General features: G+C 50.2%; 1 long non-coding RNA gene across 1 annotated transcript in view; it reads left to right on the forward strand.

The window, feature by feature from the left end:
- LOC131814654 (uncharacterized) overlaps positions 1 to 21,851 on the forward strand; it is a 73,390-nt gene that overhangs the window by 23,992 nt on the left and 27,547 nt on the right. The window contains exon 3 of the long non-coding RNA XR_009347393.1: positions 21,547 to 21,848. This is a non-coding gene — a long non-coding RNA (uncharacterized LOC131814654). The remainder of the gene's footprint in view (positions 1 to 21,546; positions 21,849 to 21,851) is intronic.

Below are 21,851 nucleotides of genomic sequence, written 5' to 3' on the forward strand. Positions count from 1 at the left end.
CCAGAGAGCTGCTGACTGCTGAGGCACGAGCACTGGCAACAGGTGTGAAGCAGCAGAGAAGGATTCAGGAAACACAGGTCATCCTCTGGCCTCTCGGGAATCTCGAACTTGCCGGCAACCTTGGAGTATGGCTGGAACTCCTTGCTGTTACGATGAGAGAGGAGAGCACCCCAAGTGGAAGCAGGGAGGGAAAGAGCTCTGGGGAAAGAATGGGGGTGTGCAAGGGGATGACCAGGAGAGCAGGTCGGCGAGGCAGAGTATTTGCAGGGCAATGTGGGACACGCAGTTGGCACTTCTGTTATTTCCTCCATTTTAAAGATGATTAAGAGATGGCGGGTGGGGGAAGCTTGAGTAATCTCCATCTCAAGTAATGCAGCCTCGCTACCGACACCGGAGAGTCCCCAGGACGACCCCATTGCCCTGTTAGCGTAGTAGAATATTCTGTCATGGACACTGGTGGTTTTGTAAAGGTTCGGTTGCATGTCACAGACACAGCTGCCTCAGATGCGAGGGTGGCTGTTTCTGAGTTGTGTGCTGGAGAATCAGAGCCTGCGTTCCGTGTAACCAGCGTTCCCTGAGCCCCCGCTGAGGCACGGGATAGAAGGCTGCGATCTAAGGAGGAGGACGTGGGCCTGGACTGCTCCTCAGCTTCTCCCGAGTCTTCCAGACTTTCCTTCACGCAGAACCGGGGAGATGTTGGACTGGAGACCGAGAAAGTGGATGGCACATCTGCCCCCATCTCGCTCTGGGAAGCCTCTCCACACATGCCAGGCTGCCCACGCGCTACCCTGGGGCCCGGCAGAAGGCTGTGCGCTCACACATACCCCTCTTGCAAAAGCAGTTTGATAAATTCTTACGTACACCCACAGGATTGGCCCCTGATCTTAAGGAAATATTCAGAAATGGACTTAAAGGTAATATCCAGATACCCCTCACCCCCACCCCGGTAAATTCCACTGCCTAGAAGCTATTTATCTCAAGGAAAATGCCTGGAGCATCCCCACAGGATGTCAGTGAAGGATCCAAGCCTGTGGAACGGGGATCCTCCGTGCCGGGAACCAGTCAGATGCTGCCTCCCAGTGCAGGAACCTCGGCAGAGAGTGCGTGCGAGGCAGGAGACACCCGAGTCCTTGCCTGCTTCAGAGTACCAGGGTTTGCCTGGCAGAGCTGAGAAGCATGAAGCATCACCTGCTTGCCTCTGGCTCTCTCTGAAGTGCTAGAAAGGAACCCAAGACCCCGAAGGAGGCTTTGGATCCCTGCAGCCTTTTGCCCGTGTGATCTGGGCACTGAGGATTGCTCCAGCCCTGAGCAGGGCCCCTTCGCTGCCAGCTTAGTCTGGCCCAGCCCCTCAGAGCCCAGATTTCTGGGAGACTTACATACAAACCAACAAAAAAGAGTAATAGCAATATTTATTGAGTGTTGACTGTGTTCCAGGTGTTAGTCTAACTGTTTTCTGCTTATTAACTCGTTGAAGCCTTACAGTTACTCTTTGGGGTCATTGTTTTTGACAGATGAGGAAACTGAGTCACAGAGCAGTATAAAGTACTTTTTCCTGAGATCAGCCAGCTTATACCTAGGTGGAGGCGGAAGCCAAACACATCCGGAGCCAGTGACTCTTCAGGGAAGGTGGCCCCAGTGGGACATGTGGGAGCCACCAGAGGCCAGAACAGGGAGGTCAGCTGTTGACCAGTCAGACTCCTAGATCCGGTTTCTCCTTGTTGGAGGCGGCTGCCCCTGTTGCTTCAGGGAGGGGACGGCTGCCTTGTTGTATGACCCACGTTTGCCAAGAGGATTAACCTCTTCCTCTTGTCAAAACAAGCCACGCAGGAAAAAAAACCAACAAACGACTCATGACTTTGAGCAGAAAGAGCTCTGCAGCTTCTCCAGCAGAAGGGGACACCCCAGGGCAGGGGCCCAGAAGGTGTCTAGTTATGTCCTTGTCAGAGGAATCTGTTCTTAAGAGGGACCCTGAGACCCCTTGTTTCAGTGCTCAGGGCCCCGAGGCCCGAGCCACTTGGCAGTCAGGCCCTGTAGCAGCCCAGCCCGCCTTCTCTCTGCTCGCCCCATCACACCCTGTGGGATGTGAGAGTGTCTTGGACAGCTCACGGGCAGCCCAGACTGTGGTCCAGCACCAGCTCGGCCCCGAGCTAGCTCTGCGACCCAGGGCGGTTCCAGCTTCTGTGGGATGACAAGATTGAACGTGAGCAGTGGTTTTCAAAAATATATTTTTTTATTGCAGCAGACCCTGTTCTTCAAATAAAACGTGACTGACAGCAACAGAATATGAAACAGTTGAAAGCAGAGGTATAAATTTGCAAAAAATAAACAAGGGAAAGAAAACCTTAGGCCGGTCAGACTTCCCTACAGATTGTTCCCCGAGCCTGCAGAGTTCTGCTTCTATGCTTTTCACGCATCTTTCCTGCCCCTCGGGTTGCCTTTGTTCCTTCTATTTTTACTGAAAGTTTTGGATTTTTCAGATTTTCCCCTCAGCTTCCACCTCCCTCGTGGAACCTCTTTGCCTCTGGTGAATCCTCTCTCCAGATTCCTGTTGCATTTATTAACTATTTTAATTATTAGGGTCCTCTGTATTGCTTAGGGGTGGCTTAAAGGAATTTACGTGGATAAGGTATTTGTAAATACACATGGCATTTACATATACTGGGTATACAAATAGCATATATTTGCATGCATTTACATATATGCAAGTATACGTGTGTGTGTGTGTGTGTGTGTGTGTGTGCATACACACACATAGCCTTTAGAGAAAGGCCATGTCTTTGTGTCCTCCAGCACCTGGTGTATAAAAGGCCCCCAGTAAAATTTTAATTGTGGAGATCAATTGTGGAGATCTCACCCCTGTCCGGTACATAGTAAATACCAGTGTCAAATGATTACATGATAGGGTGTGTTGTGCCTGGGAATGCCTGGCCATGAACCTTGGTTCTGCCATAGAGGAGCTGTCACCTTGGGAAACAGACTTAGTTTTTCTTATTGATAAGTTGGAAACGATAATGCATGTCTTCCATATGTATTTACTGAGTGCCTACTGTATTCCAGGCACTGTTCTAGGCCCTGGGGACTCAGCAATTTACAGAGCAGACAAGGCCCCGTCCTTACGGGTGTGTACATTACAGCCAGTCTCAGGAGGAGCCCCCAGGGCTGCTCAGAGGAGAGGGGGAGGGAAGAGTGCTTCTGCCGGTCACAGGTGGAAACATTATGTGGGGGTGCCTGGTGTGGGCCACGGGGACTCCCGGGTGGGATTCCTACTGTGAGTAAGGAGAAGAGGATGGGAAAAGGCCACCTGGATTGGCCTGAAAGGGCAACGAGTCTGTCCCCCGCTCCCAGCCGCATTGCTGTGCCTGACCCTGAGGCCGCACACCCCTTCTGCACGGCCGCAGCCCCAGGAGAGCAGGAGATCCCAGGCCTGGTGGAGATGCCCCAGGCTGAAGGCCCCGGCTCTGCAACCCCGTCCCCGGCTGGGCCTCAGTGTTGTGCCAGCCTCGTCGCTCCATCCCTCCTGGGTGGTGGCAAAGGCTTGCCTGAGATGGGTGCAGGGGCTGCCGGGCTGGATGGGGCACGGATGTCCCCTGCCACGCAGAGGCTCACAGCCACGTAGGAACAGGAAGAAGAGGCCTTTCCGCATCCCCCGGACATCCCTCCCACAACTTGTGCCGGGGGGGATCGGTGCTGGAGTTGTGGAGCCCCGAACAGATGTGGGGTTAAGTTTGCCTGCTGACCTGGGGTGAGCGCAGATACTAAAGGGAGCTGCTGTGGGTTTGGGTCTCTGATCACATCTTCCTGTGACAGTGTTTGCTGCCCGTGTGCATGTCCCCTTCCTGCTTTTGGCTTTCTTCCTAGAACGGGGGAGGGCAGCATTGGGTGATGTTCTACCTGCTCCTTGCAGGCTTCTCTTTTGCCAGGTGGGAAGCACCCACGCCCAGGGGGACTGTTTGGGAAGTAGAGGGGGCTGGCTGGGTAGCGGCCATCCTGGTGTATGGCTCTGTCCATGACTGTTGTCACCGCTGACTGTCCAGCCAGGCCTCAGCGCTGACACCAGCCTCTCTGCCAGGGATGCCCCGTGTCCGTGGCCGTCTGTCCCTCACTTAAGGTGATTTTGAAGAAGTTTTACGTGCTCGGCTTCAGTTCTCTCATCTATAAAATGGGACTGGTCATAATTGCACTCACCGCATAGGGTTAGTGAAAGGATTAAAGGAGAGACTATAACGTGCTTAAAATAGTGTCTGGCTCATGGTAAGTGCACTGTGTCTGGTAATCCTAGATTACTTGCCTCATTTGTGTTGTGTCGGTGGGTCAGTTTGGCCCGAGGACCACGAGCTCACCGTGGGCAGTACATCCTAGGTATTCCTGTAGTCTCGGTGCCTAGCCCTGTGCCTGGTCCGTGGTAAGCATTTGGCAGACATTTGTTGAGCAGGGACCTCGGATTTGGGCCGAGGGCTGAGGAGGCAGATCCCAGGGCAGTATGGGAGGAACACGGAAATTCATGTCAGAGGGGCGGATTGAGACCAGAGGCGAGGGGGCCTGGAACAGTAGGAGAATACCTAGGTTAGACATGGGGGAACCATGCAAGATGTCAGAGCAGGAGGACATGATAGTCCGGAATTTCAGGGAAGATGCTGGGAGAGGAATCTAGAGTCTGGACGGTAGAAGAGAGCCTGGTGCTAGCAGGGCCACGGGCTAGGAGGCGTTGGGGACACAGCTGGGAGTCACGAGCTGTGTGGGCAGGCAGCGTGCTCTGTGCTCCCCCTCCCTCCCTTCTCAGCGCCCCGAGGAACCCAGCCAGCCTGTTGTGACCTTCCCCTGTCCAGCCCTGACTGTTCCTAGCCCTGGTACTTGACTGTGCGCGTCCCACTCACTCTGACACACCTTCCACAGGTTGCCAGGTTACGGTGGCCCTGTGCTGCGTGAGTCCTTGTGCCGCAGCTCCCATGGCACTTCACTCTCCCCCAACCCTGCGCTTTCCAGCCTCTCTCTGTCTGTGTGTTTATTATTTTAATCTTAAAGTGAGAAACAGCGAGGTTGCTGGAAGTAGGCCACAAGCTTCTATTTGCTCTTCTCACCAAGGACAGGCATGTTCCCAAGCCCTGGGAGCAGAGCCCCCGAGCCCCGGGGGAGGGACGTGTGAGGCAGAATGTGGAGAGGAAGGCTCCCGTGTGCTCAGGCCAGCCCAGCCGTGCAGCCGGCGCCATCTTGTTTGTGGCCCACGGCGCCATCTTGTTTGCGGCCCATGGCACCATCTTGTTTGTGACCCACGCCGCCATGGACTCCCTGACGGTCAGGGAACTGTTCTCAGCTTCCCCAAGGTGGGGGGTGTGCGGGGGAGCCTGTGCCTGGCCTCCCCAGCAGGAGAGCACAGGTCCTAGGTATCGTGCACCTGTGTATTCGTGGCCTGCTCAGGCTGTGTCCTGTGAGACTGTGGGAATGTGGGACACCCTGGACACCCAGTCCCTGCCTGGGCTACAGGGAGTCATAAAAATGACTGCCGTAATGAGTGTTTACTGGGTGTTGATCTGTGTGCTGAGTCCTTCATATATATATATATATATATATATATATATATATATATATATATAATCTCATTTAATCCTCATGGTAATTCTGTGTCACAGTTGTTATTAGCACTTGTTTATGGATGAAGAAACGGATTAATTAACTGGCCCTGGGTCACACAGCCAGTGAGGGGAGTCTTCCTGACTCCCAGACCCCCACTGTCAGCCCTGGAGCTCTGCCACCTCTTATGCTAGCATCAAGCTGTGCTGTCTGGGCGTCTGCGAGTCGGGGGTCAGTTAGCATTACTCTGCTGCTCACCAGCTGGGCCAGCCTGGTCAGCTCCCCTTGCTTCTCTCGCTTGCTCATCTGTGAAAAGGAAGTAAGTGTGTCTACCTCACAAGGCCTCCAGGGGGGATGCGATAGAATAATCGGTCATAAAACTCCTTTGTAAACTGGAAGGAGTTACACATACATTACACCTCATGTAAATGAGTCCGTAGTAAAAACCTATTTTAAAAATACTTATTTACGAAAAAGACACATGTATGTTTGGCTGCTTTTTCTTTTCTTTTTTTGTAAGAAATGTGGTTAGTCTCACCTTTAGACCAGGCATGTCTGTTGGGAAAGTGGGGAGTAGTTCATTCACAAAGGACAGGTGTTTGGAGGAACTTTCCGGAGAGGAAGGGATGACACTAGCATGTCTAGCACAAGGGTGAAGATGCTGGGCTTATAGGTCTGGTTATTAGCTGTACATCCTTGATCATGCTTCTTAGTTCCTAACTTTTGAAGTGCAGGCAACAGTAGTCTCAGCTTCGTAGCACCATTGTGAAGAGCGAGTGAGTGTGAGGCCTACCAAGGGCCCAGTACCAGGCCCGATGTCTGACAGGCTTCATGAATACTGAGCTCCATGTTCATAAGGAGGAGGATGCTGTTTGGGTATATCAAAGGCAAGGGGCATCCAAGTTTGGGGTCTTGGCCTTATTTGAAGGCTCTTTCAGGAGGGGGACCAAGGGAACATCCAGATCTGTGGCACTGAGGGCAAAGGCCACAAGGCAACTTTGGTAGGAAGGCAAACTCTGGTTAAGGCCTCTAAGCCAAATAGAGGCTCTGCTACTATTCCTCACCTAGGGGTCAGTAGGGGTCAAGACTGTGGGAGAGGGAGGTAGCCTCTGCCTGCAGTCCTGTAGGCCCCAGGGAGAAGGCCATGTCTTAGAGGTCAACTGGGCAGATTCCATCTCGGGTCTAAACAGGTTACAAATCAGCAGGAGGAGGGATGCCTTCTGTGGTGTGAGTTAGCGTCATCCTCTTGGCTGAGGAGCAAAAAGTTTCTTCACAAAGAGTTTTTTTTAACTTGTTACTTGGTGCTATGTGTGAGAGAAAGACAGGGGAGCCAGAAGTTGGGGAGGGAGGTCCATGTTGGGCGTGGCTTGCTAGGACACATTTTTGTATTCCCTTGCACAAGGTGGTGTGTCATAACTCTGAGTATAGCCTCATGGTAAGAAGTGGTCAGTCAGTAGCATCTTGGCATTTTGTGATCTGAAAATGGGAGGTACACATTGGTGTTTGGGATATTTCGAAGTAGGCCCCAAAGAAGTTGTGCTGTATTCCCATTCTTGTGTTCATTGTCCATTCAGCCAGCAGATGATTTCTGGAAATGGATGTAGCCATCATGGTGGCATCAAGGGCCACGAGACGCACTCCAGGTCCACGAGAAGCTTCCTTGCAGTTAGGCTGTTTTATAACTGCTCCCAAATCATGTTAGCTCTGGAGGCTATTTTAAGAACTCCTTTGGTTATGAACCATATCTTATATTTAATTTTGATTCTCTTTCTCCTCCTGTCCTGGATTCAGTAACAGCATCAACAAACACTGTGTGCCTGGCGTTGTCTTCAGCATTGCAAGTATTTAGAGGAATCAGAAATAACTTGGTAAGAGCTCATTAATTCACTAGACCCGGCACAGCCTCCCAAGGACGTTGGGCCTTCCCCATGTGGTCACCACTTTTCGTGTCTCGGAGGACCCTGAGCTTCTGTCTGGAGCATATCAGTATCAGCGAAGTATCTGGAACCACAAGGTGGTGGGCTTTACCCCCTCTTTTCCTTTGTACATGATGTTTGTAGTCACAGCAGGAATTTTGGCCCACCCCAGGAGCCCCTGGAAGGGGGCAAGCCTCCAGCTTTCCACCTACCTCCTGGGGGCTGTGGATGTTGTCCCTCTGCTCCTTTTCTCTTCATCTGCCGCCAGATCAGGTGAGGACAGTGTTCTATTCTTCCTTAGCCGAAGTCCAGTTAATAGCTACGCAGAACTGTTCGTCTCTGGTCGTTGGTTCTTTGGATGTGGCTGGGTTTGACCATGGTCTTCCCCGCTGTGGGGTGAGGACAGCTGATTTCTGGGTCCTGCATTCTCTACCTTACAGGGAGAACCATGGAAGGGAGGGACGCCAGGGTTCAGGGTTGGGGTTCACTGTTTTAAGCCTAGCACCTTCCTAGAACTGTTCAGCCAGAGGGCGAGGTGATCACTCGTGTTTGTGAAAGCACAAGTCAGATGTCCCTTTGGCATGTGCTTGAGAAGCCTTTCTAGAAACTAGAGTAAGATGAGTAAACTCGTGTTCGACAAGTCTGGTTCGAAGGAAAGAGAAAGCAGCGGAAATCAGAGGACAAGGGCATGAGAAAATGGCCTTGGACGAATGGACCCATTTCCAGTGTGTTTGTCAGGGACTCAGGGTGGTCGTGGTGACAGGGAGGCCTGCTCTAGCCCCATCAGCCATTCGACAAGGACTGGCTCAGTGCCACGGGGAGTTGAGCTTCGGGAAGAATGAAAGAACTTTAAAGCTTGCCGGGGCCCCATCTGTGAAACGTTCACGCTCTGTTTAGATGGAGATGCTGGCTGAGCACACGTGATGACACGTGACTCCACAGTCCCAGGCTCTCGCTTGTAACATGGGGCAATACCCGTTGTTGGTGTCTAGACAAGGGAGAACTTTGTGGTGGCCAGCGTGTGGCCTGCCTGGAAGAGAATGGAGAATGAAGGTGGATGTATTGCTTCGTCTCGCAGAGACCACAGCCTCAGATTCTGGGCCAGCATCCGCCATGTCCGAGCACCTTCTTGAAGGAACATGGCCAGGAAGAAGGGATCCATCCAGGGAGCACTCGGGAAAGGGGGACAGGTAAGCTCAGGATTGGAGAACAGGGCTGGATTCCTAGCTGAGGGAGATAGAGCGGATGAGTAGACATAATACGTGTGAAAGCATCTGGTTTAGTGTTTTTCATATAGAAATAATTCAGCAAAGGTTCGCTCATCTGTCCCTAAGATCACGGTGAACATGAGAGTCCCAAGAAGACACCAAGGGAGCGTGGGGAGTGAGGGCGGGAGTGGAGGAGCAGGGCAGCCGTACTGGACTGAGCCAGAGACGGGGAGTGGAGACGTCCTAGGGAAGGGAGCAGGCTCTGCCGGAGGCCACTGTGCTGCCCCCTGGCCTGCGAGGGCCGTCTCTGGAGCATTGTCATTGCTCCCAATTAGGAGAGAAAATGTCACACTCGAGCAGGTAGAGAGGAGGGGTTGCTGGCCTGCGAAACCTGGCAGTATTGATCCCGGAGAGGGAAAGGTTTCCGTGGAGCGGGTTTGCTGGGTACTTATTTGCTTTGTGTATTTAAAGGACTGTCACGTGATGTGGGTGTTGGGCTTACTCTGGGCGCTCCGGAGGGCAGCTCTGGGGCCAGTGGGTGACCGTGGCAGAGAGGCTGAGGCTGGTGCATGGAACTTAAAATATTCTCCCAGCGTTTGAGCTGTAGAGGTTGTGAGGGAGGGAAGATGGGTGACCCCGCGGGGTAGGGAGCTCTTTCCACGGGGTCAGCAGTGTTTCCAGGTAAGCGGAGGGGCCACTCCCCATGGATGCTGATGATAAAAGCGAGAGCTATCCCTCTGTGGACTCCTGCGTACCAGGCGGTGTTACCGAGTGATTTACTGGTAGGGACTCATCTGCTCCTCACAGGAACACCGAGAAGGGGTATGAATAGCTCGTTAGCCCTACTTTACAGGGAGTAAATTTGGGCAGAGAGACAGTCACCCAGCCAGGGACCTCCACCTTGGCCTTGAACCTAAGAACAATCTTGCTATTGGTGAAAGGTGAGGCCAGATGACCTTGAGGGTTTCTTACATCACCAGGACTCTAAAGGCTTTATCTGGAGGGTTATGCGGGGCCTTTGCTTGGGGCTGGGTCACTCTGTTAGGTCTGGGGCAGAGATGGTGTTACTGCTCTAGGGGTGACTTCACGAACCGTGCCTTCGCCTGACTGCGAGGTCATTGTTGGGTGGGAGGGGCTGGTAGGCTCATGTTCAGGGTCCTCTACAGTTCTCTAGTGACTCTGGGTTCTCAGAAGGATTAGTGGCACCCTTTCCATGTCACCCTATGCAGAAGCTTCTCGCTGGTGCTGCCGGTGTACCTCGCCTCCTGGTCTGCCCCCACCACTCAGCTCTGCCTCTCCAGAAAGGCATGAAGTGATGCTTAATGTGCTGTGGTCTGAAGGGGTGGCAAGACGTGAGCCCCCTCATGGGGGGGGTGCAGGGTGCGATTAAGGAGCCAGTTGTCATCCCAGTGCCCTACTTTTGCAGATTACCAGCCTCTGGTGATCTGGGAAAGCCTCTGCTGGCCAAAGTTGAATTCCACAAAATGTGCCTAGCGCTGTGCCTGACGCACACACAGTAGGCCTCAGGCACACTTTCTGGAATAAATAAATGGTCCTTATTGTAGGACATGGTTCTTGTTGTAGGACAAGCTTCCTTTTTTAGTACTCACCGGGTCCCTGAAGGTTTTGAAGGTTTTTAGAGGGAGAGTGTCGGTGAGGTGGTCTGCTCCACTCACCTCAAATTACGTGGCATTGGGGAAAACCTCCTAATGTGATCTTTAGTTTTTAAAGGCAGAGCAGTTATTGCTGGTCTGCCTTGGGGGAGAGAACATTGACCTCAGAGGCCTGCCCCAGATCCTAACCTGAGAGTAACTGCGGCCTACCAGTCACAGTCAGAACCCTGCAGAAGAACATTGCTCCAACACTCTCTCTCCGTCAAGAAGACAACCACAGGACTGTCTCTCACCCCCAACAATTCTGGTCAACAAACCCTCCACGCTCATGAGCTTTCTGTAGGCAGAGGATGTATTCATTCACACCATCAAAGATTTTTGGAACCTTACTTTGGGTGAGGTTTCATATTATGAAAACAATATCCTGAAATCGAAAGCAGTGTTATGAAAATGCATTCCAGAGATCACCCCCAAACACGACATTAACGATCACGTTTTGGACTGCCCCCGGCCCCTCCCCCACCCGCCGCAGCCCCGGAGGCCTTGTCCCTGCTCCAGCTCCTGGCAAGGCTCGCACTTTGCAGAAAGCCCAGACTTGCACGCTGGCGTGCGTGATGGCCCCGGTGTCTTTCCTCTTCCTTCTTGGGCTGTGGGGATGGGCACAGGCATGCCCCCTGTGTGGGGGAGAATGCGGTATGGAAATTAAAGCTCAAGTCAGAGTTGTTTGGGGAACCCCCGTCCTACTGGTGTCTGTGACTTCTGCTGTCTAGATCTGACTCAGCGAAGCAAAGCAGTAGTTTGTTCTGGAGCAGGACAGAAACTTCATTTTTGAGCAACATGGTGCTAAGCTTGTGTGTTCACACAAAGGTCAGTACAGCTCCATGAATCATCGGCTGCCCAGGATCTGCATACCCTAGAGACCTCTCCTCCTGCCTGGAACTTCCCTCCTGGATTGAGACAAAGCACCCCAAGAGCAGCAGTAACATCTAAGGGTCCCAGCCTGTGCCAGAGGGCAGCTGGGCAAGAGCTCTTACAGCACCACCACCAACGCGGGCCCAGGGCACAGACCGACTGCATATTCCACTGGGCAAGGGTGGGGTGGGGTTCCCTTCAGCCCACCTCACGTGGCCCAGCCACACTCCATTTCTCTGTAAATCATTTCCATCCGTTGGCGAGCCAGGATTTCAACAGCAGCCAGCCAAGGGGCGCGTTGGGTTACTCCCTGAGTCCCACGCAGACTTGGTCCCCCTGCAATTCAGGCGGCACCAGAAGCCCCTGGTCCAGGGATTTAGGGGCTTCGGCTGGCAGAGTGCCTGTTCAGCCAGCCTTGGTCCATCGTCAGAAGAGCTGGTGCTGATCCCGTTGTCAGCCTAGGTTTTGTGTGAAGTTGAGCCCAGAGACCCCTGTGGCCGGAGCTTAGATTTCGTGGTCAGTGGCCCAGGAAAAGATAGACATTTTATCCTCTTTCTCTTTCCCAGGAGGTGATGGGAGCCAGCTTAGGCAGGACGCTTGAAGCCTGGACTTTTGGCCTGAGAGGGAGACTGAGCCAGTCTGCCCAGGAGAAGGCATCTGCTTACGAACAGGGCATCCTGGTCCCAGCATCTGCCCTCCCAGGCCTGACCACACCCCTTGCCCGAGACAACAAACACACCCCGTTATTCTGTTTCCCTTGGGCACATTCCACAAGGGAGTCTCTTTTGGTGCTGGGGCTCCTTCCATGGGTGAGGTGAGCTCAGGACTGGCCTTGGCCTTCACTTCTGTTCCCTCACCGCGCACCCGTGGGAGGCCTGTGCTCTCAGGGCCAGTGTCTGCCAGGCCACTTACTGTCGGCGGCGGCCTGGCTCCTGCTCCCCATCTGTGGTGACATTCCGGGTCTGGATCTGCATCTCACCTCTGCCAGGACCTACCCTCCAGCACAGGCTGTCCCCAGCCCTTGTCTCGGATTTGCACTTGGCACGTGGTACTGCATTGTGTCCTTGGGGTGTTTGTTGTCACTGCTGAGCTGAGTTTTACTTTAGCTCAGGCATCTGGGTAGAAGTGCCATGGTCCCTTGGGTTGAGGATTTGAGGGGAGCGACTTCTCAGTGGCTCTGGGGAGTTGTTCCAAGAGACTGACAAGATGCAGTCTTCAGGCTGACCGCATCGTGGTCATCATTATTGATTGAAGCTGTTGGCAGCACTGTTCCTTCCGGAATCTTCTCCCCATCAGACTTCTAATCTATGAGCACTGTGTCTGACACCCACGCCTAGCCCAGCATCAGTTGAGACTTTGTCTAATTGTATAACATTTGCAGATCCTGTGTTTTTGTTTCTTCTTACAGTATCTAGAGATTAGAAATTATTTTAATAAGCATTTAACTGTTACAGCAATTTGGCTTTTACTTGGCACCTCTAACCTTTCTTCTTCAAGCCCTTCCTCTGCCTTGGACCTACCACCTGGACACACTTGATCCTATCTACTACTTTGTCTTATCACTGTGAAGCGAGGCTGCCTGTGCCTGGTAAATATTTGGATGTAAGATCAGGAATGCCAGGGACTGTAGGGCTTCCAAGGTGTTAGAAAGCCTTTCCTTCGAGGGCCTGATATGTACCATTCCCCAAATCATCATTGTCTGGCATCATTGATATCATCATCATGCTAGCTGGCACCAGTTCAAGCATTTATTTTGGAGTTTTTTCCCTGAATTTTTTAAAAAATCGTGATTGAAATCTAATTGACATACGCTGTTATGTTAGTCTCAGGTGTACAACACATTGATCCGACAATTGTATACATCACTCAGTACTCACCACAAGAAGTGCAGTCACCATCTGTCACCATGTTCTTACAATATTACTGGCTCTGTTCCCTCTGCTGTACTTTTTTATCTCCATGACTGACTTGTTTTACACCTAGAAGTCTGTACCTCTTGGTCCCTTTATCTATTTCACTTATCCTTCCACTCAGCTCCCCTGTGGCAGCCCCCAGGTTTTTCCTCCATAGTAAGGGGTCTGTTTTTTCATTTCTTTGTTCACTTATTTTTTAGATTCCACATGTAAGTGGAATCATATGGTATTAGTCTTTCTCTGACTTATTTCACTTAATATCCTCTAGGTTCATCCGTGTTGTCACAAATGGCGAGAGCTCACTCTTTTTTATGGCTGAGTAATAATCCAGTGTGTATGTGTGTGTGTGTGTGTGTGTGTGTGTGTGTGTGTGTGTGGCTACCACATCTCCTTTATCATTGATCTGTGGATAGAAACTTTACATGTATTGACTATTGTAATAAATGTTCCAGTAAACATAAGGGTGCATGTATCTTTTTGAATTACTGTTTTCGTTTTCTTTGGGTAAATAGCCAGTGGAATTACTGGATCAAGTGGTATTTCTATTTTTAATTCTTTTTTGAGGAAGTTCCATACTGTTTTCCACAGCGTTTGCACCCATTTACATTCCCACCAGAAGTGAGATAAGGGTTCCCTTTTTTCTCCCTCCTTGCCAACACTTGTTAAATCTTGTCTTTTTTACATTAGCCATTCTGATGGTGTGAGATAAATATCTCATTGTGGTTTTGATTTGCATTTCTGTGATGGTTAGTGATATTGAGCATAGATGAGTATAGATTCGTGTGTCTGTTGGCCATCTGTATGTCTTTGGAAAGGTGTCTGTTCATGTCCTCTGCCCATTTTTTAATTGGATTGTTTGGGGGGGGGTTGGTGTTGAGTTGTGTAATATAATTACGTATTTTATATATTAACTCCTTACTGAATATATTGGTATCTTGCCCCATTCAATAGGTTGCCTTTTTATTTTGTTGATGGTTTCCTTTGCCGTGCAGAAGCTTTTCATTTTAGTGTAATCCCAATAGTTTGTTTTTGCTTGTTTCCCTTGCTTAAGGAGACATATCCCTAAATATGTTGCTGCGGCTGAGATGACTGCCTAAATTTTCTTTTAGAAGTTTTAGGATTTGAAGTCTAACCTTTAGGTCTTTAGTCCATTTTGAGTTTATTTTTGTGTATGGGGTGGCTTGTAGTCCATGTTCACTCTTCTGCTGTCCAGTTTTCCAAGCACCCTTTATTGATGAAAAGATTAACTTTTCCCCGTTGTATCTTTTTGCCTCTTTGTCATAGGTGAATTGACCGTCTGTGCATGGGTTTGTTGCTAGGCTCTCTGTCCTGTTGCATTGATCTGTGTGTCTGTTTTTGTGCCAGTACCATACTACAGTTTTGATTACTTTAGCTTTGGGTAGCATAGCTTGAAATCTGGGATTGTGATATCTCCAGCTTTGTTCTTCTCAAGATTACTTTGGCTATTCTGGGTCTTTGTGGTTCCACAGAAATTTCAGGATTATTTGTTCTAGTTCTGTGAAAAGTGTTTTTGGGATCTTGCTAAGGATTGCATTGAATCTGTAGATTGCTTTGGGTAGTATGGACATTTTAACAATCTTGGTTCTTCTGGTCCACGAGCATGGAATATCTTCCTGTTCATTTGTGTCGTCTTCAGTTTCTTTATCAGTGTCTTACAGTTTTCAGAGTACGAGGTCTTCTTTAACCTCCTTGGTGAAATTTATTCCTAGGTATTTTATTGTTTGGTGCAAATGTAAATTTGATGGTTTCCTTTATTTCTCTTTCTGCTACTTCATTATTAGTGTATAGAAACACAATGGATTTCTGTGCATTAATTTTGTATTCTATAACTTTACTGAATTCGTTTCTCAGCTCTGATAGTCTTTTGGTGGGGTTTTCTAGAAGGGTGTTCACTTGTCAGGCATTGTGCAGAATGCTTCTGTATCTCATTATAGCCTTACCAAGAAAGCCCATAGGAACTATGGAGGAAGCTGAAACTAGAAACTTAGAAAGGAGAAATAAGTTGTTCAAGTCTACATAACAAGTAAAGAGGCTATACTAGAATTTAGATTCAAACCTGTCTCATTTTTTTTCGTCTGAGTTTTTAACTACTATATATGCTGTTTTTGTTTAGTGGTATGTACTCACTAAATATTTGGGTTTTTTTTGTTTGTTTGGTGTTTTGTTTTGTTTTGTTAAAGATTTTATTTATTTGTTTGAGAGAGAGACAGTGGGAGACAACATGAGCAAGGAGAAGGTCAGAGGGAGATGCAGACTCCCCATGGAGCTGGGAGCCTGATGCGGGACTCGATCCTGGGACTCCAGGATCAGGACCTGAGCTGAAGGCAGTCGCTTAACCAACTGAGCCACCCAGACGCCCTAAATGTTTGTTGAACGGCAAGACTGCTTCAGCAGTTTGACTGGTCTCCATTGTGTCACTGACCATGATGAGGGCAGCACCCGGCATCTTTTTGAATACGTACAGTGGTAGACCCTGGACTGAGTGACGTATGTCACTTAACCTATTGAACTGCACAGCCCAATGAGGAAGAATTTCCCCATTTTGAAGATTAAGAAACTGAGGCTCAAGAAGGCTGAGTTAACTTGCCCAAGGTCACACAGCTGAGTAGTAGACAGGAAGGATTTGGAGGCAGGTTACTTCTTGCACCGAATGAATCTGTTCTCTTGATCATATGTTACTGTCTACAAAAAAACAAGGCTCATTTTTACCACTGTCCCTTTGCTTCTTCCATTCTTTCTCTCTTCCTGCTCCTCTTTTGCCTTCTGAGAGGTCCACACTGGAGCCCTCTTCTTGGGCTCTGCCTGTCTACACTAAACTTACTTTGCAAAATTTGTTCCTTGATTTGTATTTTATTCAACTTTACTTGTTGGCAAATCCTCGTGTTAAAATCACCTGCTTTAAGTTTAGTGCTCTGTGACACAGTGACAGACCTATTCATCTGTCTTATTTCTGACCAAAGGAATGGAACGGGGAGCCCAGAATCAGACCCAGACATATATGGACACTGGACTGATGACAGAGGGGGCTCTGCTGAGCAGTAGGGAATGGCAGTCATTTTAATATACAGTGCTGGGACTGTAGGATAGCCACAAGGAAAGAAATGAATCTCGACCCCATCTCACTTCATACACAAGAATAAAGTCAGAGATCATCCTTCTACATGTGCGGGTTCAGACGAAGTAAAACTCCATCAATGGGATAACACAGAAGATCTTCATAACCTTGAGGTAGCCATATATTTTTTAGGAAGACCCCAAAAGCACTAGCTATAAGGGGAAAGATTGATACGCTGGATGACATGAAAAAGAGAATCTTCTGATCCTCAAAGGCATCACTAGAAGAGAAAAGACAAGCTGAGTGGAGAAGACACAGGTAGTACCTGTAACGGGCAAGGGGATTTGTATCCAGAATATGTAAAGACTCCCAAGAAATGCACAAGCAAAAGAACCTTGTGCTCAAAATAGGCAAACGAATATCCCACAGGTATACATTTGTGAGCCGTGTAGTTTCCCTCTCCCAGTTCCAGGTTCCATTCCGTTTGTCCCAGATCATTGGCACAACCTGGTGGCTGTCCTTGGGAACTCTTTAATCCCGTGGCTCCTGCTGACATTTCCCTTGTGTGTGGACCGAGGGCCCTTCCTTTCGCGTGTCCTGACGCACTCGACTGTTTGTTCTGCCACGAGCACCTCCTTTCTCATGAAGACGTAATGCGTAATTCTCTTCCTCTTTTCCTTTGGGTTGTTAACTTTTGATCAGCTATTTTAAGAATATTTCTCTCCGGCTTCTTCCTCCCCGCCACCCCCTCCCCCCACACACACACCTCTTTTCTCATTTCCCTTTTTTGTACCTCCTTGTTTCACCCAATAAAACTTGTGGTGGTAAAAGTTATCCCGAAATATCTGAACGTATTTGGGGGACTAGGGTTGTTCTCGTGGGTTCCAGAGGCAGAGCAAAGACTGGAAGTTAGTAGCTAGTTACGTAGAGGGAGAGTTCGTCCTTAGTTCTATTCTGTTGCCTGAGACCTCCCGAGCTGGGATGGAGGTTACTGAGCCAAGGCGAGGTTGGACAATGCCTTGGTCATCGTGTTGGTTTCTGAGGGCTCTGGGCCTTGATGGACGGCTGCATTGTCCCTTTCACTTTTACCAGCAAAGCCCCGACAGACCCTTGGATGACATGCACAGTAGCAACTCCTAACTGGGAGAGAGGGCCAGGATGCTGGAATGACTGTCTTGTCTTTCTGGTGGATCAGGATGAGGCATAGATACTAGCGCTGTCGGGTCTTCTGGGTGGCTCAGTGGGCTCCGATTCTGACTCTTGATTTTGGCTCAGGTGGTGATTTCAGGGTCATCTCGCTTAAGATTCTCTCCGTCTCCCTCTGCCCCCACCCCCCAGATACCAGCTCTTCAATGGTAGCATCTATATTTAAAAATAATCCTAGAGCCCCCTTCCGTTCATAGGCCTCCACGCAGGGCTCGCTGACACCCACTGACCTGAAGGCTGAGATTGTCCTCACTTTTCTCTCTGCCGTCCTTTTCCTCCGGTACCAGCGTCTGTGAGGGGAAGTTCTCTGCATTCTACATTGCATCTCTACATTCTTCATTCCTTCATTGTATTTAAACCCTCACTCTGGAAGTACTTGCTCCTGTCTTTTCTGTAGCGAACATACCGTATTTTGGATCCATTACCTCAAAGGAAACAAATTGGAAGCTCTGCAGAAATGTTCTGACATTTAAAAGTTTTTTGACAGTGTTTAAAAATTGAAATGTGAGTCTAGATTTCTGTCTTCGCCCGAACAACCGGACGATGTGGGCTCCTGGTGGCCTCTGTTCGCAGGTGGCCTCCAGCAGGCAGGGCTAGGGTGGGCTGCCAGTGAGGAGTGGGGACCTCCTTCCAGCTGGCATGCTCCCTCCCTAATTTGCTTCCCACCTTTCCTACCTGCCTCGACCCCAAGGGCATTGGGGTTTGTGTCTTCCTGAAGTGGGTCAAAGGGGCTAGCCTGGGAATCCAACCGATGTGTTTAATGTTATTTCAATGGGAAAATGAATTCCAGGTTTTAAAGAGCATATTTTTGGGCTGACTGGGTGGCTCAGTTGGTTAAGCATTTGCCTTCAGCTGGGATCATGATCCCAGGGTCCTGGGATGGAGCCTCATATCTGGCTCCCTGCTCAGCAGGGAGTCGGCTTCTCCCTCCCACTTGTGATCTTTCTTGCTCTCTCTTGCTAGCTATCTCTTTCTCAAGTAAATAAAATGTTTTTTTTTTTTTTAATTTTTTAAGTAAAGAGGACATTTTCAAAATATCAAAAATTACCTGTTGGGAAGCTGATAAGGGTCCTCAGCTCGTATGCATATGTCTTAGGGGGATGGCCTGTGTCTTCTCCTATGCTGTGTGTTGGCTTAGCACGTAGAAGGTACCTGATAAATGATTTACCTCATGGGGCCACTGGGGGCCTGTTGTCTGATGCCTCCCAGGTGGTAAACCAAAACACTTGTCTCACTGTGACCCACCTGTCAGTTTATCTAGAACACCTACTCTACTCTAGCCCCAGACACTTGCGTGGAGTTTGAGATCAGCCCGCCACACAGGTACCCTGTCTTGAGAAAAACCGTTTCTTTCCTGATGAGAGGTGCAGTCGCCGTAGAATAGGCCCAAATGATGCGAGGAGAGAACAGAGGCCTGCGCTGAGCCTCCTTTCCTGTCAGATGCCCACCGACCCGGGGTTTGTGGCGGTGACCGAGTGATTGCTTTCCACACCCTGGACAAGGACTGAGTAAAAGTTCAGCTCCTTCTCTGTAAAGAAAATAATTCTTCATGTCTGGCATTTTATAGTTTTGACCCAGATCAGTCAGAGGCCACAGAGAGCTCATGTGGACTATAAAGTGTGCGTAGCTTCCTGGGCCTGTCGCTGCGGAGAAGCAGAGGGAGCAGGGAACCTGCTGGGCCCAGGAGGAAGCCCTGCCTTTTCAAGTTTGCCGTGGCCCAGCCTCCCCGGGCCTCATGGAGTGGACGGAAGGAGCCAGCACCTTCTCCTCGCTCAGAAGTTATCTTTACCCCCTGAAATCAAACACTGCGTGCAGTGCCCTGTAAAACTTCCTTGTAGACGCGAGTGTGCTGGCTAAGTAAACATCCTCCCATGTTTTAGAACTGAATTCATTTCTGCTTCCTGGTCATCCCATTCGGGTTTTTCTGCTGTGGGCATTATGCAGAGTCAGGTTCATAGAAGGAAGACCTAGAGTGGGGACAGGGGTGCCTAAAATGACCATTTCAGTTGTAGGAAAATTGCGAGAGGAATAACACAGTCATGGGAAGAAAAAGCTAAGACTTCGATGAAAAGTGAAACAAAGAAAAGCCTCCCCGGACATAGTGCCATCCTAAGGCTGGTCAAGTCAGACGGGGGCCTGGCTGAGTCTTCGAAATGGGGAGACCTTTCTCTGCGTGGACCCAGGCTCCGCGGTGCCGTGGTTGACCACGGTCGGCTCTGCCAGTGAATTCCGTGGCTGCGTGCGGCCCTCCTCTGACCCTCCCTCGCTGCTTGCTCTGTCTCTCGTGACTCCTTTGCCTCTCCTCTCTCACTTCCACCCACCCATGACATCTCCATCGCCCTGGCAGTGAGCAGCCACGTCATTCACCAAGTTCATGGGGGTGATGGGCCAACTCCGCCGAGCCCTACTTCCCTCTGGTTCTCCCTCCTGAAGCAGGAGGCTCCCTGGCAGAGTCCAGAGCCCTTTGTTTATTTGATCCTGGGCCCTTGGATAAATCAGGAATGTCCTGACATGAACTTAGGCATGTTTTTTTTTCCACGGAAAAGGAAACTACGGCAAATGGTATTTAAGTAGGCAGAGGACCATTCCGAGGGACCTGCTTTAGTGCCATCAAGGCCACATTCCTTTGGTCATCAGACCAGTAGGTGACTTCTTTATTGGCACGCACCACCCCGGAGCCCAGAAGGTGTGAATTTGAACCACTTTCCCCCCTGCTGGGAGCCTGGCACAGATGCTCTGGGCTTCTTTTAAACCCGTGGAGTGCCACGGTCTTCTTCTGAGTGGTCTTCTTTCTGTGGAGTGAAACCTTGGCCCTGAGGAGTTGCCTGAAGAAGACTGCTTGGGAAGCGGGGTCCAGGACAAGGTGGTGGCCTGGTCTCTTGTTCTCAAGTCCTCTTCCCAGAAGTCGTAAGGTTCTTGATGTGACATACGTTTTGGGTCAGCTACCTCAGGACCTGAGTGTATCGCTCAATTCTGGTCATGTCTAGGCTCATGTGGCATCACTGGTCGTCAGAAACCCATGTGGATCTGCATTGTTTGGACATAGTGGTGTGGGGACCCAACACTCCCCAGATCTTTCTGGGTATACAGGGTCTAGTGAATTAGCATCTAAGCTGATCCGGAAGCATTTCTGGGTCTGGGGGTAGAAAAATATTGGGAGCTCTGTGGTTTAGCTGCCGCGGGGACCTGTCAGTATCCAAAAACAACCCCAGCCGGCCTTCACAGCGCTGTTGGGAAAGCCCCGTCCCTGTGAGAGTTTCCAGGTGTGGGCAGGCCTCGTGCCACCATCACGGGGGCTGTTGGGAGAGCTTGTCTGTGCTCCTCTCACCGGGCTGCCCACCCCGGGGAGAAGAACCCAGCCTTTGGCCACTCCAGGTCTCGCCTTGGCCGCTGCACTGTTTTGCTGCTTTCCATGTTGTCAGAGGATCTTCTTGGGAACAAATGACTCAGCAACCTGAATCTCTGGGACTGAGTGGCCTAAGTGCCTTTTGAGAAATGATCGGACATTTCCACCGAGGCCCTAAAATCCTGAGCCCGGAAAGAATCAAGATCCAGACTGGTTTTATTCAGGATTCTTCGGGCTGCTGTTTAATTAGTTTTCTCCAGCTCCTGCCCCGAGAAAAGGATAGCATTCGTGGGGTAAGCAGGCAATGTTTTAATCACACTTTTTTGGTCCTTAAGAAATTCCTGGGAGAAAATGGTCCTGGTGTGTGGCAAAAAAAAAAACAAAGAAAACCAAAAAAAACAGCAGACAGCACAAGTCAAGCCACGGTCATCATTCTGGACATGTCCGTGGCAGAAAGAGTTAATAGGACGGTGGTGTCAGGGTTGGTCTCCTGTCTGGGAGAAGCTCACACGGTTCAAGAAAAGATGAGGCAACACTGAGCGTGGGACAGCCCTGTCTCGGTTCCAGGCGCTGTCACTCAAAGAGTTAAGCTAGTCTGGTGGCTGGGAAGCCCTCGGGGAAGGCAGGAGCCTGCAGGGACCAGGCCCTCTCTGCCCCAGAGCAGTGAGGTGTATGGGGTAAGAAAATGGGCTGCAAAGTGTGGCCAGTGAAGTGGAGTGTAGGCCCAACTTTTTTTTTTCTTTTCTTTTCTTTTTTTTTTTTTTTTTTTTTTTGCCTTGTTTGACCAGCCTTGGCACTGCCCTCCGGCTCTCCAGGGGAAAAGCTGCAGTTCTGCTCTTGCAACACAAGGAGCAGACTGGAGAATTTAGATCTGCGTCACAGAGCTCAGAGAGAGAGAGGAGAGAGAGAGCGCTCCGTCGATAGGTCTGCTAGCAACAGCCGTGCTGCAGCAGAGAGAGAGAGAGAAATCAAGAAACAAGTCATAGCAACACCGGGCACCAGGTTCTGCCAGCTCACTTGCCAAGCGTTCAGAAATCTGTCGGGGGCTGGAGGCCTCTGGGTAGCCCGGGCTAAGGAGATGACACGCAAGGTG

This window comes from Mustela lutreola, chromosome 14 (genome assembly GCF_030435805.1).
Source record: "Mustela lutreola isolate mMusLut2 chromosome 14, mMusLut2.pri, whole genome shotgun sequence".
Lineage (NCBI taxonomy): Eukaryota > Metazoa > Chordata > Mammalia > Carnivora > Mustelidae > Mustela > Mustela lutreola.